The sequence below is a fragment of the Panulirus ornatus genome, chromosome 20 (genome assembly GCF_036320965.1).
Source record: "Panulirus ornatus isolate Po-2019 chromosome 20, ASM3632096v1, whole genome shotgun sequence".
Taxonomy (NCBI): Eukaryota; Metazoa; Arthropoda; class Malacostraca; order Decapoda; family Palinuridae; genus Panulirus; species Panulirus ornatus.
This window is the reverse complement of record NC_092243.1, coordinates 4,736,090-4,753,496: the sequence shown is the minus strand read 5'-3', so window position 1 is coordinate 4,753,496 and position 17,407 is coordinate 4,736,090. Positions and strand designations below refer to the sequence as shown.

General features: G+C 52.8%; 1 protein-coding gene across 10 annotated transcripts in view; it reads right to left on the bottom strand.

Moving 5' to 3' along the window:
- The window catches only part of trh (PAS domain-containing protein trachealess), a 1,040,091-nt gene that overhangs the window by 342,368 nt on the left and 680,316 nt on the right, over nt 1-17,407 (bottom strand). The gene's annotated exons all lie outside the window — the stretch shown is intronic.

The following is a 17,407-nucleotide window of genomic DNA, read 5'->3' as shown; positions in this document are numbered from 1 at the left end:
TCAAACAGACAGACACACACACACAGACACACTCACACACACACACACACACGCGCGCGCGCGCGCGCGCGGCAGAACACAGAAGATCGGGGTCATTCATTAGCAGATATGTGGCTAGTGGTGTGCTGGGGTGTGGACGGTGTGAGGAATGGTGGTGGTGGTGGTAGGGGGGAGTGGTGGTTCCCTCGTCTAATGGCAGCCACCTCCCTCTAATCTACCCCTGAACCCCTCCTCCGTGGGGCATGATTAGTCTAATTTGTACAGCCACAAGCGACGCTGCTGCCCAGTCAAATTGCAAGTATATGTTCACCTCTCCTTCCCCCTCATCCCTCCTCCTCCTCCTTCTCCCTCCACTTGCAAGTATATATATATATATATATATATATATATATATATATATATATATATATATATATATATATATATATGTATGTATGTATACACACATACACACTATCATTTGCCTTCTAATGGACGGGCGCAGCGCAAAGCCGGACACGCCCCTTAACGAAAAACTGCTCACAATCGTGGTAATAATGACGACCGACTCCCCCCCATCCCCTCTTCCTAATCACCAATTACCCGCACTAACTACCTACTCCTCTCGCTCGGGATTTTCGAAGAGAGTCGAACTGAACCCAACTCGCACGAAAGAAAGGTTCAGCGCTTCGTGTCCCCGGGTCCTTCCACCAGCCTGTTTGTGTTGGCAACGTGCAACACGAGCCAGTCATATGACCAACCCGGACCATCGCCAATTACCAATACCACTCACCTGAGGGTAATTGGCCCCCGCAGACAGTCTTAGTTATACACAGATCTACACGGACCACACAGACCCCCATTGTCTAGCCTCAACACCTGCGAGAGAGATGCAGTCCCCCTTTAAAAAGCAGTAGAAGAAAAACGACGGTAAATCGAAGAGAGAAAAGAAAGAGAGACATAGAGAATTGCGACACATCTAGTAGAATAATAACCTGAACTGGCCGTTCGCTGGAGTAATTCCTCTACAGCAGTTGTCAAGAGACAAATGGTCATCGGGGATGGGGGAGGTCAGGTGGGAGAGACCATCCGGCGTAGGAGAGACCACCCTCTCGCCTGAACCATCGAGCAGGACGGACGGGCCATCTTCCCCGCTGATGGCTGACGGCAAGTGGTGCTCAGAGGCTGCCGGTAGTTACGTGTTAGTTACGATATCTCGCTCCTGACGTAGATGATGCAGCATTCCTGTTCACACAGACACACTCCACGCCCCTTCCTCCTCCTCCTCCTCCTCCTCGTACTCCTGCTCCTGCTCCTCCTCCTACTCCTTGTCCTCCTCCTCCTCCCCCTACTCTTCCTCCTCCTTAGTCTTAATTCCTCGTTCTTTTCACCACGTCCCCTTTATCTCTCTCTCTCCCCGGTCCAGCACAACTTCCCCGGCATTTTCTCTCCCTCTAAACATCCCCAAGCCTTCTGTCTTACCTCAGGCAAACCACCTACCCGCTCTCACCAGCCCACAAGTGTGTGTGTGTGTGTGTGTGTGTGTGTGTGTGTGTGTGTGTGTGTGTGTGTGTGCGTGGTTAAACAGGTCCCCGGCAATCAAACCCCACTCACAGCATCATCTTTCAATTGGCCCCCACGGAACAGGTCACCCTAAACTACTACCGTCGCTCCCATCGAGGGGTGGGTCACCCTCAAGCATCAAGCTCCACTTATTAAAGCTATGTGGCTACACTGAAGCCCTAATGATCCCCGGGGGCACGGCGGGTCCTTTCGCCATCCTCACGTGACTAACGATATGACGGCGAGAGTCTTCTTAGAGACATAAACAAACAAACAAATAAACAAACCCTCGTGGTATAACATAGCGAAGGCTATGTTACACAGAGCGTGAAGGGTGTGTTACACAGAGGATTAAGGGTATGCAACGCATAGGGCAAAGGCTGTGTTACACAGAGAGCAAAGGCTGTTCTACGCCGAGGGCGAGGGCTGTGTTACACAGACGGCAAAGGCTTTGTTACACAGAGGGGGAAGGCTGTGTTTCTGCTGCCTCTAAACCAGTACCATTGGTGGTCTGCGAACCTAAAGAAGATCGCTATGTTCATTGTGTCTGTAGTCTGTAGAAATACAGAGATGGGTCACAGACTCGTGAAACAGTGTGGTGGTTTCCAACCCTTGTGACATCTGTGTACCATTAACCTGTCACTACACTGGAGGTGAGAGGTTGAGGTAAATGCCACACAGTTATGAAGCAAAAGCAAGCTAACTACTGAAGCAGCGTTGAAATCTCCCATCGCGGAAGTCTAGCTGTCCGGTGGTACGTGCTAATAAATAGATAAACGAATAAATGAATAAAGGTTGACTGGATGTAGACAGCCATTTGGCTAAAGATACATAATTGAGGCATTAGATGTATTACAGAACTAGGGAGGCCGGGGAAGTTACTACTTGATAAGTACATGGTTGAGATACCCAGGGTGGTAGATATGCTGTACAGGGATGTTTACGGTAAGTGTGTGTGTGTGTGTGTGTGTGTGTGTGTGTGTGTGTGTGTGTGTGTGTGTGTGTGTGTGGGTGGGTGGGTGTGTGTGTGTTGGGGGGGAGGAGATCACTTATTAATTTGGTCAGTCTTATTTCTGTTTTCTCATCACCCTCCCTACCCCGGGGTGACACCTAGCCCTCACCCCAACACACATCGCCTCAACACACACACACACACACACACACGGCACTTCTTTGCCCCTCCGACGTAAACATAATGTAAAAAGGTCCGTGTTCCTTTCTATACTAAGTAAGTATATAAGGATATTACGTCCGACAACCACACTTGCAGCTTCGTCACACTAAGAAGTTTGTCCCTCTCTACTCCCTCACACTAAGCAGTATGTCCCTCCTTGTGATCCATCACACTCAGAAGATTACATACCCACCTCCTCCTCCTCCTGCCTGCTGCTACACTAACCAGTATGTCGGGCATGAGATCTAGGGATTCCCCGTATCCTGGCATGAGATCTGGGGATTCCCCGTATCCTGGCTCGAGATCTGGGGATTCCCCGTATTCTGGCTCGAGATCTGGGGATTCCCCGTATTCTGGCTCGAGATCTGGGGATTCCCCGTATCCTGGCTCGAGATCTGGGGATTCCTCGTATCCTGGCACGAGATCTAGGGATTCCCCGTATCCTGGCATGAGATCTAGGGATTCCCCGTATCCTGGCATGAGATCTGGGGATTCCCAGTATTCTGGCTCGAGATCTGGGGATTCCCCGTATCCTGGCACGAGATCTAGGGATTCCCCGTATCCTGGCACGAGATCTGGGGATTCCCCGTATTCTGGCACGAGATCTGGGGATTCCCCGAATCCTGGCACGAGATCTGGGGATTCCCCGTATCCTGGCACGAGATCTAGGGATTCACCGTATCCTGGCACGAGATCTGGGGATTCCCCGTATCCTGGCACGAGATCTAGGGATTCCCCACTTCCTAGCATGAAATATTTAAAATTTGGGGATTCCCCGTATTCTGGCTCGAGATCTGGGGATTCCCCGTATCCTGGCTCAAGATCTGGGGATTCCCCGTATCCTGGCACGAGATCCGGGGATTTCCCGTATCCTGGCATGAGATCTGGGGATTCCCCGTATCCTGGCACGAGATCTAGGGATTCCCCGTATCCTGGCATGAGATCTGGGGATTCCCCGTATTCTGGCTCGAGATCTGGGGATTCCCAGTATCCTGGCATGAGATCTGGGGATTCCCCGTATTCTGGCTCGAGATCTGGGGATTCCCCATATCCTGGCACGAGATCTGGGGATTCCTCGTATCCTGGCACGAGATCTAGGGATTCCCCGTATCCTGGCATGAGATCTGGGGATTCCCCGTATTCTGGCTCGAGATCTGGGGATTCCCCGTATCCTGGCACGAGATCTAGGGATTCCCCGTATCCTGGCACGAGATCTGGGGATTCCCCGTATTCTGGCACGAGATCTGGGGATTCCCCGAATCCTGGCACGAGATCTGGGGATTCCCCGTTTCCTGGCACGAGATCTAGGGATTCCCCGTATCCTGGCACGAGATCTGGGAATTCCCCGTATCCTGGCACGAGATCTAGGGATTCCCCACTTCCTAGCATGAAATATTTAAAATTTGGGGATTCCCCGTATTCTGGCTCGAGATCTGGGGATTCCCCGTATCCTGGCTAAAGATCTGGGGATTCCCCGTATCCTGGCACGAGATCCGGGGATTCCCCGGATCCTGGCTCAAGATCTGGGGATTCCCCGCATTCTGGCTCAAGATCTGGGGATTCCCCGTATCCTGGCTCAAGATCTGGGGATTCCCCGTATCCTGGCACGAGATCCGGGGATTCCCCGTATTCTGGCTCAAGATTTGGGGATTCCCCGTATCCTGGCACGAGATCCGGGGATTCCCCGTATCCTGGTACGAGATCTGGGGATTCCCCGCTTACTAGCACGAGATCTGGGGATTCCCCGCTTCCTAGCATGAAATACTTTAAAATTTGGGAATTCCCCGTATTCTGGCTCGAGATCTGGGGATTCCCCGGATCCTGTTTCAAAATCTGGGGATTCCCCGTATCCTGTTTGAGGATCTGGGGATTCCCCGTATCCTGGCTCGAGATCTGGGGATTCCCCGTATCCTGGCATGAGATCTGGGGATTCCCCGTATTCTGGCTCAAGATTTGGGGATTCCCCGTATCCTGGCACGAGATCCGGGGATTCCCCGTATCCTGGTACGAGATCTGGGGATTCCCCGCTTACTAGCACGAAATCTGGGTATTCCCCGTATCCTGTTTCAAAATCTGGGGATTCCCCGTATTCTAGCACGAGATTTGGGGATTCCCCGTATCCTGTTTCAAGATCCGGGGATTCCCCGTATCCTCGCTCGAGATCTGGGGATTCCCCGTATCCTGGCACGAGATCTGGGGATTCCCCTTATCCTGGGTCGAGATCTGGGGATTCCCCGTATCCTGGCTCGAGATCTGGGGATTCCCCGTATCCTGGTACGAGATCTGGGGATTCCCCGTATCCTGGCTCAAGATCTGGGGATTCCCCGGATCCTGGCACGAGATCTGGGGATTCCCCGCTTACTAGCACGAGATCTGGGGATTCCCCGCTTCCTAGCATGAAATACTTTAAAATTTGGGAATTCCCCGTATTCTGGCTCGAGATCTGGGGATTCCCCGGATCCTGTTTCAAAATCTGGGGATTCCCCGTATCCTGTTTGAGGATCTGGGGATTCCCCGTATCCTGGCTCGAGATCTGGGGATTCCCCGTATCCTGGCACAAGATCTGGGGATTCCCCGTATTCTGGCTCAAGATTTGGGGATTCCCCGGATCCTAGCTCGAGATTTGGGGATTCCCCGTATCCTGGCAGGAGATCTGGGGATTCCCCGTATCCTGGCACGAGATCTGGGAATTCCCCGTATCCTGTTTCAAAATCTGGGGATTCCCCGTATTCTGGCACGAGATTTGGGGATTCCCCGTATCCTGTTTCAAGATCCGGGGATTCCCCGTATCCTGTTTCAAGATCTGGGGATTCCCCGTATCCTCGCTCGATATCTGGGGATTCCCCGTATCCTGGTACGAGATCTGGGGATTCCCCGTATCCTGGGTCGAGATCTGGGGATTCCCCGTATCCTGGCACGAGATCTGGGGATTCCCCGTATCCTGGCACGAGATCTGGGAATTCCCCGTTTTCTGGCTCAAGATCTGGGGATTCCCCGTATCCTGGCACGAGGTCCGGGGATTCCCCGTATCCTGGCTCAAGATCTGGGGATTCCCCGCTTCCTAGCATGAAATCTGGGGATTCCCCGTATTCTGGCTCAAGATCTGGGGATTCCCCGCATTCTGGGTCAAGATCTGGGGATTCCCCGTATCCTGGCTCGAGATCTGGGGATTCCCCGTATGCTGGCTCGAGATCTGGGGATTCCCCGGATCCTAGCTCGAATTTTGGGGATTCCCCGCTTCGTAGCACGGGATCTGGGGATTCCCCGTTTCCTTGAATGAAATAGTTTAAGATTTGGGAATTCCCCGTATTCTGGCTCGAGATCTGGGGATTCCCCGTATCCTGGCACGAGATCTGGGGATTCCCCGTATCCTGGCACGAGATCTGGGAATTCCCCGTTTTCTGGCACGAGATTTGGGGATTCCCCGTATCCTGGCACGAGATCTGGGAATTCCCCGTTTTCTGGCTCGAGATCTGGGGATTCCCCGTATCCTGGCACGAGATCTGGGAATTCCCCGTTTTCTGGCTCGAGATCTGGGGATTCCCCGTATCCTGGCACGAGATCTGGGAATTCCCCGTATTCTGGCTCGAGATCTGGGGATTCCCCGTATCCTGGCACGAGATCTGGGAATTCCCCGTTTTCTGGCTCGAGATCTGGGGATTCCCCGTATCCTGGCACGAAATCTGGGGATTCCCCGTATCCTGGCACGAGATTTGGGGATTCCCCGCTTCCTAGCACGAAATCTGGGGATTCCCCGTATCCTGGCACGAGATCTGGGAATTCCCCGTTTTCTGGCTCAAGATCTGGGGATTCCCCGGATCCTGGCTCGAGATCTGGGGATTCCCCGCTTACTAGCACGAGATCTGGGGATTCCCCGCTTACTAGCACGAGATCTGGGGATTCCCCGTATCCCCGGACCTCGTGCCAGGATACGGGGAATCCCCAGATCTCGTGCCAGGATACGGGGAATCCCCAGATCTCGAGCCAGAATACGGGGAATTCCCAGATTTCGTGCTAGGAAGCGGTGAATCCACAGATCTCGTGCCAGGATACGGGGAATCCCCAGATCTCGAGCCAGAAAACGGGGAATTCCCAGATCTCGTGCCAGGATACGGGGAATCCCCAGATCTCGAGCCAGAAAACGGGGAATTCCCAGATCTCGTGCCAGGATACGGGGAATCCCCAGATCTCGTGCCAGGATACGGGGAATCCCCAGATCTCGAGCCAGAATACGGGGAATTCCCAAATTTTAAACTATTTCATTCAAGGAAACGGGGAATCCCCAGATCCCGTGCTACGAAGCGGGGAATCCCCAAATCTCGAGCTAGGATCCGGGGAATCCCCAGATCTTGAGCCAGAATACGGGGAATCCCCAGATCTCGAGCCAGAATACGGGGAATCCCCAGATCTCGAGCCAGGATCCGGGGAATCCCCAGATCTTGAAACAGGATACGGGGAATCCCCAGATCTCGTGCCAGGATACGGGGAATCCCCAGATTTTGAAACAGGGTACGGGGAATCCCCAAATATCGAGCCAGAATACGGGGAATTCCAAAACTTTAAAGTATTTCATGCTAGCAAGCGGGGAATCCCCAGATCTCGTGCTACGAAGCGGGAAATCCCCAGATCTCGAGCCAGGATCCGGGGAATCCCCATATCTTGAGCCAGAATGCGGGGAATCCCCAGATCTCGTGCCAGGATACGGGGAATCCCCAGATCTCGTGCTAGGAAGCGGGGAATCCCCAGATCTCGTACCAGGATACGGGGAATCCCCGGACCTCGTGCCAGTATACGGGGAATCCCCAGATCTTGACCCAGAATGCGGGGAATCCCCAGATCTTGAGCCAGAATACGGGGAATCCCCAGATTTCGTGCTAGGAAGCGGGGAATCCCCAAATCTCGTGCCAGGATACGGGGAATCCCCAGATTTCGTGCTAGGAAGCGGGGAATCCCCAGATCTCGTGCCAGAATGCGGGGAATCCCCAGATCTTGACCCAGGATACGGGGAATCCCCAGATCTCATGCCAGGAAACGGGGAATCCCCAGATCTCGTGCTGCGAAACGGGGAATCCCCAAATCTCGAGCTAGGATCCGGGGAATCCCCAGATCTTGAGCCAGACTGCGGGGAATCCCCAGATCTCGAGCCAGGATCCGGGGAATCCCCAGATCTTGACCCAGAATGCGGGGAATCCCCAGATCTTTAGCCAGAATACGGGGAATCCCCAGATTTCGTGCTAGGAAGCGGGGAATCCCCAAATCTCGTGCCAGAATACGGGGAATCCCCAGATTTTGTGCTAGGAAGCGGGGAATCCCCAGATCTCGTACCAGGATACGGGGAATCCCCAGATCTTGAGCCATAATGCGGGGAATCCCCAGATCTCGTGCCAGAATGCGGGCAATCCCCAGATCTTGACCCAGGATACGGGGAATCCCCAGATCTCATGCCAGGATACGGGGAATCCCCAGATCTCGTGCCAGGATACGGGGAATCCCCAGATCTCGTGCCAGGATACGGGGAATCCCCAGATCTCGAGCCAGAATACGGGGAATTCCCAAATTTTAAACTATTTCATGCCAGGAAACGGGGAATCCCCAGATCTCGTGCTGCGAAGCGGGGAATCCCCAAATCTCGAGCTAGGATCCGGGGAATCCCCAGATCTTGAGCCAGACTGCGGGGAATCCCCAGATCTCGAGCCAGGATCCGGGGAATCCCCAGATCTTGAGCCAGAATGCGGGGAATCCCCAGATCTTGAGCCAGAATACGGGGAATCCCCAGATTTCGTGCTAGGAAGCGGGGAATCCCCAAATCTCGTGCCAGAATACGGGGAATCCCCAGATTTCGTGCTAGGAAGCGGTGAATCCACAGATCTCGTACCAGGATACGGGGAATCACCGGACCTCGTGCCAGGATACGGGGAATCCCCAGATCTTGAGCCAGAAAACGGGGAATTCCCAGATCTCGTGCCAGGATACGGGGAATCCCCAGATCTCGTGCCAGGATACGGGGAATCCCCAGATCTCGAGCCAGAATACGGGGAATTCCCAAATTTTAAACTATTTCGTTCAAGGAAACGGGGAATCCCCAGATCCCGTACTACGAAGCGGGGAATCCCCAAATCTCGAGCTAGGATCCGGGGAATCCCCAGATCTTGAGCCAGAATACGGGGAATCCCCAGATCTCGTGCCAGGATACGGGGAATCCCCAGATCTCGTGCCAGGATACGGGGAATCCCCAGATCTTGACCCAGAATGCGGGGAATCCCCAGATCTTGAGCCAGAATACGGGGAATCCCCAGATTTTGTGCTAGGAAGCGGTGAATCCCCAGATCTCGTGCCAGGATACGGGGAATCCCTAGATCTCGTGCCAGGATACGGGAATCCCCAAATCTTGAACCAGGATTCCCCGTATCCTGGTACGAGATCTGTGGATTCACCGCATTATGGCTCAAGATCTGGGGATTCCCCGTATCCTGGCATGAGATCTGGGGATTCCCCGTATCCTGGCACGAGATCTGGGGATTCACCGCTTCCTAGCACAAAATCTGGGGATTCACCGCTTCCTAGCACAAAATCTGGGGATTCCCCGCTTCCTAGCACGAAATCTGGGGATTCCCCGTATTCTGGCTCGAGATCTGGGGATTCCCCGCATTCTGGCTCAAGATCTGGGGATTCCTCGGATCCTGGCTCGAGATCTGGGGATTCCCCGCTTACTAGCACGAGATCTGGGGATTCCCCGCTTCCTAGCATGAAATACTTTAAAATTTGGGGATTCCCCGTATTCTGGCTCAAGATCTGGGGATTCCCCGCATTCTGGCTCGAGATCTGGGGATTCCCCGCTTCCTAGCACGAGATCTGGGGATTCCCCGTATTCTAGCTCGAGATCTGGGGATTCCCCGCATTCTGGCTCGAGATCTGGGGATTCCCCGCTTCCTAGCACGAGATCTGGGGATTCCCCGTATTCTGGCTCGAGATCTGGGGATTTCCCGCTTCCTAGCACGAAAACTGGGGATTCCCCGCTTCCTAGCATGAAATACTTTAAAATTTGGGAATTCCCCGTATCCTGGCTCGAGATCTGGGGATTCCCCGTATCCTGGCACGAGAACTGGGGATTCCCCGCTTCGTAGCACGAGATCTGGGGATTCCCCGTATCCTGGCACGAGATCTGGGGATTCCCCGCTTCGTAGCACGAGATCTGGGGATTCCCCGCTTCCTAGCATGAAATACTTTAAAATTTGAGAATTTCCCGTATTCTGGCTCGAGATCTGGGGATTCCCTGTATCCTTTTTCAAGATCTGGGGATTCCCCGTATCCTGGCACGAGACCTGGGGATTTCCCGTATTCTGGCTCGAGATCTGGGGATTCCCAGTATCCTGGCACGAGATCTGGGGATTCCCCGTATCCTGGCTCGAGATCTGGGGATTCCCCGGATCCTGGCTCGAGATCTGGGGATTCCCCGTATTCTGGCACGAGATCTGGGGATTCCCCGGATCCTGGCTCGAGATCTGGGGATTTCCCGTATTCTGGCTCGAGATCTGGGGATTCCCCGTATCCTGGCACGAGACCTGGGGATTTCCCGTATTCTGGCTCGAGATCTGGGGATTCCCAGTATCCTGGCACGAGATCTGGGGATTCCCCGTATCCTGGCTCAAGATCTGGGGATTCCCCGTATTCTGGCACGAGATCTGGGGATTCCCCGGATCCTGGCTCGAGATCTGGGGATTCCCCGCATCTTGGCACGAGATCTGGGGATTCCCCGCTTCATAGCACGAGATCTGGGGATTCCCCGCTTCATAGCACGAGATTTGGGGATTCCCCGCTTCCTAGTACTAAATACTTTAAAATTTGGGAATTCCCCGTAATCTGGGTCGATGTGGTGGGGAGGTAGACGGTGAGTGACATTAAGGGGCTGGGATGGGTGGGGTCATTGTAAGCTCACGTAGTATTGTGAACCAACATGGTAACGATTCTCTCATAATTATCTACCCACAGGCTCGGCGTCTGGTTACACTCTGTTGTGACGTTTGTAATCTGTTTGTCCTCCCGCTCGTAGGATCAGTATGGGGTGCACATTAGATGAGTCGCTGATGGCTACAAAAGTAGGACAAGAAATGGGAGGAGTCCCATGGTATGTCCCATGGTATGCTCTAGAGTTACCATGATATGGTCACATTTCCCACTTTGATACCGAGTTGGTGTGGCATGATTTTCTAAAGTATAACCAAGTTTCAATAATTCCCACACAAAAAGGAACATATATATATATATATATATATATATATATATATATATATATATATATATATATATATATATATATATATATATATATATATACATTGCGTAAATGAGGACTTGGTTAGGGCATTCAGCTACCCGTGCTGTCTCAAATAATATAAAAGAAATATAATCACTAACAACAGCTGGTGTGGAGGCAATTCATGTGGACAAAATAGAATCTTACGTTCTTTAATTATTCCAAGTTTTTACCGCAGGTTCCGAGGAGACGGAGGGCGCATGTGTCGAGTTCCACAGGCCATGTTTGGCGTAAAGATCGCCCTCAGTGTTACGCAGAGAGCAAAGGCTATGTTACACAGAGCGTGAAGGGTGTGTTACACAGAGGATTAAGGGTATGCAACACATAGGGCAAAGGCTGTGTTACACAGAGAGCAAAGGCTGTGCTACGCCGAGGGCGAGGGCTGTGTTACACAGACGGCAAAGGCTTTGTTACACAGAGGGGGAAGGCTGTGTTTCTGCTGCCTCTAAACCGTGCCATTGGTGGTCTGCGAACCTAAAGAAGATCGCTATGTTCATTGTGTCTGTAGTCTGTAGAAATACAGAGATGGGTCACAGACTCGTGATACAGTGTGGTGGTTTCCAACCCTTGTGACATCTGTGTACCATTAACCTGTCACTACACTGGAGGTGAGAGGTTGAGGTTAATGCAACACAGTTATGAAGCAAAAGCAAGCTAACTACTGTGTGTGGGTGTGTGTGTGTGTTAGGGGGAGGAGAGCACTTAACAGTTTGGTCTGTCTTATTCCTGTTGTCTCGTTCACTAAAATGACATCCATTTTTTTATCCCTTAATCCTGGGGTGTCCTCCCCTAGGACGACCCATGGCCTCATCACCCTCCCTACCCCGGGGTAACACCTAGCCCTCACCCCAACACACATCGCCTCAACACACACACACACACACACACGGCACTTCTTTGCCCCTCCGTTCGTAAACATATTGTAAAAAAGCCCGTGTTCCTTTCTATACTAAGTAACTATATAACAATTTGGTCTGTCTTATTTCTGTTGTCTCGTTCACTAAAATGACATCCATTTTTTTCATCTCTTTAATACTGGGGTGTCCTCCCCTAGGACGACCCCTCTCCAGGGCCTCATCACCCTCCCTACCCCGGGGTGACACCTAGCCCTCACCCCAACACACATCACATCTACACACACACACACACACACACACACACACACACACACACACACACTCTCTCTGATATTCCTCGATCTCGTTTCCATAGGAAAAAAATTTTTATGAAGATGATTAATTTTGTATGTTCCCCGTAACTCGCCGAAGATTAAACTTTTTATTCTTTTACGAGACCTTAGTCATAAATCATTTTCCTAGTGAATTCACTCTATTCCTTGCCGGCCTTACCCTCCTGCATGTTCAGGCCCCGATCACTCAAAACCTTTTTCACTCATCTTTCCACCTCCAATTTGGTCTCCCACTTCTCGTTCCCTCCACCTCCGACACATGTATCCTCTTGGTCAATCTTTCCTCACTCATTCTCTCCATGTGCCCAAACCATTTCAAAACACCACACACACACACACACGGCACTTCTTTGCCCCTCCGTAAGTAAACATAATGTAAAAATGTCCGTGTTCCTTTCTATACTAAGTAACTATATAAGGATATTACGTCCGACAACCTCATTTCCAGCTTCGTCACACTAAGAAGTTTGTCCCTCTCTACTCCCTCACACTAAGCAGTATGTTCCTCCGCTAACCAGCAGTTTGCCCCCATATGATTTAGTCCTATGGTATCTTCTAGAGTTACCATGGTATGGTCACTCTTCCCAAGTTTGATACCGAGTTGGTGTGGCATGATTTTCTAAAGTATAACCAAGTGTGTCGAGAACATCTTAATGTTATCATAACAAAACAGAAAAAAACGACAAATGCCTCATCCCTACACTTTGGACAATCACCCAGCACATGTCCTTTCCACACACATGAATGCCACACACAAATCCTTCCATTTCAATAATCCTCACACAATAAGGAACATCTCCTCTATTATCCGAAGTTCACACTTCTCCTCCCTCCTCCCAAGCTAAAATTTACAACGGCATTTCATACACCATCTCTTTTACCAAATACCAGGTATACAGTAAGAAGTGAAATAAATATAAATAACAATGATGAAATATAGCATCTGCTTGTATATCTTCTTGAAGGTGTGCTTGGCCATCTTGCTATCCCTGAGCGCGATGCTCATCGCCTACCAGTGGAGGCTGGTAGACCTCATACAATCGAGGCACATGACGTCTTACAGCTTGAACGTGCCTCTCCTGGGGCAGCTCTCCCCTCCTCCCTTGGAGCTGAGGGTTGATGAGCCTCCACACATACAGAACCAAGCCCTCAGTGTCTTGGTTACCGTGGTGATCGTGCTCCGGAACATCCTCCGCCTGCAGGGGTTGCTGAACTAGCCAGAGGTACCCGTGGGGTACTTGGAGCAGCTGCAGGCGGTATCTGGTTTGAGTCTTCCTATACTGCTTATGGCCCTCTTGGGAGTAACGACGGTGGTGCTGCTCACCCTCTGGCTGCTCTGGACCGTGCTCAAGTGCCGCCACAAGGACAAGGCAGTCGAAACTCAGGTAAACACTATCGAACACAAGCCTGACGACGACCCTGAGATCGAGGTAGTCCATCCTCAGGCAGACGCTGTCGAGCCCAAGGACCAGTCTGACGACGATCACAAGATCGAGGTAATCGACCCTCAGGTAGACACTGACGAACTCGATGACCAGTCTGACGACGACCAAAAGGTCGAGGTAGTCGACCCTCATGTAGACACAGTCGAACCCATGGACTAGTCTGACGACGACCACAAGGTCGAGGTAGTCGACCCTCAGGTAGACACAGTCGAACCCGAGGTAAAGTCTGACGACGACCACAAGGTCGAGGTAGTCGACCCTCAGGTAGACACAGTCGAACCCGAGGTAGAGTCTGACGACGACACCGAGGTCGAGGTAGTCGACCCTCAGGTAGACACTATAGATCCCAAGGTAGAGTCTGACGACGACACCGAGGTCGAGGTAGTCGACCCTCAGGTTGACACTGACGATCTCGAGGTAAAGTCTGACGACGAACACAAGGTCGAGGTAGTCGACCCTCAGGTAGACACAGTCGAACCCGAGGTAAAGTCTGACGACGAACACAAGGTCGAGGTAGTCGACCCTCAGGTAGACACAGTCGAACCCGAGGTAGAGTCTGACGACGACACCGAGGTCAAGGTAGTCGACCCTCAGGTAGACACAGTCGAACTCGAGGTAGAGTCTGACGACGACACCGAGGTCAAGGTAGTCGACCCTCAAGTAGACAGTGACGACGATACCGAGATGGAGTCTGACGACGACAGTGACTACTCCTGGATAGACGACACAATGTTAGACAGTGACGATCCCGAGGACCAGTCTGACGACGACTTCGGGGTCGAGGTAGACGACCCTCAGGTAGATAGTAACCATCCCGAGGTATAGTCTGACGACGACTCCGGGGCCGAGGTAGTCCACCCTCAGGTAGACAGTGACTACGACTCCGGGATCGAGGTAGACGACCTGACGACACTGACGATCCCAAGGACCATTCTGACGACGACCACAAGGTCGAGGTAGTCCACCCTCAGGTTGACAACGACGACCACAAGGTTGGGGTAGTCCACCCTCAAGTAGACACTGCCGAACCCGAGGTAGAGTCTGACGACGACACCGAGGTCAAGGTAGTCGACCCTCAGGTAGACAGTGACTACGACTCCGGGATCGAGGTAGACGGCCCTGAGGTAGACACTGACGATCCCGACGACCAGTCTGACGACGACCACAAGGTCGAGGTAGTCCACCCTCAGATTGACGACGACCACCACGAGATCGAGGTAGTCCACCCTCAGGTTGACGACGACGACGACGAGGTCGAGGTAGTCGACCCTCAGGTAGACAGTGACTACGACTCCGGGATCGACGTAGACGACCCTGAGGTAGACACTGACGATCTCGAGGACCAGTCTGACGACGACCACAAGGTCGAGGTAGTCCACCTTCAGGTTGACAACGACGACCACGAGTTCGAGGTAGTCCACCCTCAGGTTGACAACGACGACCACGAGGTCGAGGTAGTCCACCCTCAGGTTGACAACGACGACCACGAGGTCGAGGTAGTCCACCCTCAGGTTGACGACGACGACCACAAGGTCGAGGTAGTCCACCCTCAAGTAGACACTGTCGAACCCGAGGTAGAGTCTGACGACGACACCGAGGTCAAGGTAGTCGACCCTCAGGTAGACAGTGACTACGACTCCGGGATCGACGTAGACGACCCTGAGGTAGACACTGACGATCCCGACGACCAGTCTAACGACGACCTTAAGGTCGAGGTAGTCCACCCTCAGGTTGACAACGACGACCACGAGTTCGAGGTAGTCCACCCTCAGGTTGACAACGACGACCACGAGGTCGAGGTAGTCCACCCTCAGGTTGACAACGACGACCACGAGGTCGAGGTAGTCCACCCTCAGGTTGACGAAGACGACCACGAGGTCGAGGTAGTCCACCCTCAGGTTGACGACGACGACCACAAGGTCGAGGTAGTCCACCCTCAAGTAGACACTGTCGAACCCGAGGTAGAGTCTGACGACGACACCGAGGTCAAGGTAGTCGACCCTCAGGTAGACAGTGACTACGACTCCGGGATCGAGGTAGACTACCCTGAGGTAGACACTGACGATCTCGAGGACCAGTCTGACGACGACCACAAGGTCGAGGTAGTCCACCCTCAGGTTGACAACGACGACCACGAGGTCGAGGAAGTGAACCCTCAGATTGACGACGACGACCACGAGTTCGAGGTAATCCATCCTCAGGTAGGCGACGACGGCTATGAGGTCGAGGTAGTCCACCCTCAGGTTGACGACGGCCACGAGTTCGAGGAAGTCCACCCTAGAGTCGACGACGACGGCCACGAGGTCGAGGTAGTCCACCCTCAGGTTGACGATGGTCACGAGGTCGAGGTAGTCCACCCTTAGGTTGACGACGGTCACGAGGTCGAGGTAGTCCACCCTCAGGTTGACGATGGTCACGAGGTCGAGGTAGTCCACCCTCAGGTTGACGACGGTCACGAGGTCGAGGGAGTCCACCCTCAGGTTCACGACGGTCACGAGGTCGAGGTAGTCCACCCTCAGGTTCACGACGGTCACGAGGTCGAGGTAGTCCACCTTCAGGTTGACGACGGTCACGAGGTCGAGATAGTCCACTCTCTGGTTGGCGATGGTCACGAGGTCGAGGTAGTCGATCCTCAGGTTGACAACGACGACCACGAGGTAGAGGAAGTGAACCCTCAGGTTGACGACGACGACCACGAGGTCGAGGTAGTCCATCCTCATGTAGGCGACGACGGCCACGAGTTCGAGGAAGTCCACCCTAGGGTCGACGACGACGGCCACGAGGTCGAGGTAGTCCACCCTCAGGTTCACGACGGTCACGAGGTCGAGGTAGTCCACTCTCTGGTTGACGATGGTCACGAGGTCGAGGTAGTCCACCCTCAGGTTGACGACGGTCACGAGGTCGAGGTAGTCCACCCTCAGGTTCACGACGGTCACGAGGTCGAGGTAGTCCACCTTCAGGTTGACGACGGTCACGAGGTCGAAGTCCACCTTCACGCTGACGACGGTCACGAGGTCGAGGTAGTCCACTCTCTGGTTGACGACGGTCACGAGGTCGAGGTAGTCCACTCTCTGGTTGGCGATGGTCACGAGGTCGAGGTAGTCGATCCTCAGGTTGACGACGGCCAGGAGGTCGAGGAAGTTGACCCTTGGGCAGGTCTCGAAACCGAAGACCACTTTGACGAAGACCTTGAGTACGACGTAATTTCCCTCTTGCAGTCACCTCCTATGATAGATCTGACCGCGGGTCCCACCGTAACCACTGCTAATCCCACAGACGATAAGAAAGTTCGCCTCGAGACATTCTCCAACTACTGTTCATATCTTGAAAAGAAGGAGATGCTGCGCCCGGTGAAGCTCACTACTGCTCGGAGGCTTCACAGGGAGGCAGAGAGGCTCTGTATTAAGAATGAAGCTGTCTTGATTCTGGCGGATTTGCTGTTGGGAAGAACGGTTTTGAAAGATTTAGCGGAATGCCGCGACCACTTCCTCCTCTTCACCAGCGAAGAACCTTCTTGTCAGACGTATTTCCTTGGTGCTCTGGAAATACTAATTCAAAAGTATTCCAAACAACTGCTGACAAAGGTTCCCAATATCCTGATGAAAGTGTTTAAAATTGGTTTCGTGGACGACGAGGCGTTATTGGAGTGGGGTGACAAAGTCAGTGATGAATTTGTCCGCAAAAGTATGGCTTTCAAAATTCGCAAGCATGCGCAACCATTCCTGCGGTGGCTCCGAGAGTCT